The 463-nt window shown below is 54.0% G+C and overlaps 1 protein-coding gene across 1 annotated transcript in view; it reads left to right on the top strand.

Annotated features, from left to right (window-relative positions):
- Nucleotides 1–463, top strand: part of KIAA1462 (KIAA1462 ortholog) — a 14,993-nt gene that overhangs the window by 1,198 nt on the left and 13,332 nt on the right. The gene's annotated exons all lie outside the window — the stretch shown is intronic.

The raw sequence follows: 463 nt of genomic DNA on the forward strand, positions 1-463 counted from the left end.
GCAGGAATGGCTCCTGGCTGCCAGCTGGGATAATGGGCAGGAGGAGATGTAAGCCCTGGAAAGCAGTCCTATGGCAGCAAGTCCCAGCTGCGGTGAAGGTCCTCAGGTGGAACCATCCCTTCTGGAGAAGGAAGGAGAGGACACAGTTTTAAAGGTAATAAGGAGGATCCTCCATGGTGTGTTTTGGGTGAAGTGAACTGGACAGCAGTAAAGTGAGGAAAGATACTGAAAGCAATGAAAGGGAAGAAGGTTTTGAAGCTGGGAAAGAGAGTGTGCAGGGGAACCAAGGAAGGAGTCACTTGGCCTTGAAACTAAGTTGACACTGTGGAGAAGACTGGTATGAAGAAGATACGGCTGTGCAAGGCTGGGAGCTGCTGCAGCACTGCTGCTCCCACATCCTGTAAAGCAAAGCCTGCGTGGGTGTGCGGCAGCGGGGGAGGGCGGGTGGCTCCCTGGCTCCCAT

The sequence above is a fragment of the Apaloderma vittatum genome, unplaced genomic scaffold (genome assembly GCF_000703405.1).
Source record: "Apaloderma vittatum isolate BGI_N311 unplaced genomic scaffold, ASM70340v1 scaffold23822, whole genome shotgun sequence".
Lineage (NCBI taxonomy): Eukaryota > Metazoa > Chordata > Aves > Trogoniformes > Trogonidae > Apaloderma > Apaloderma vittatum.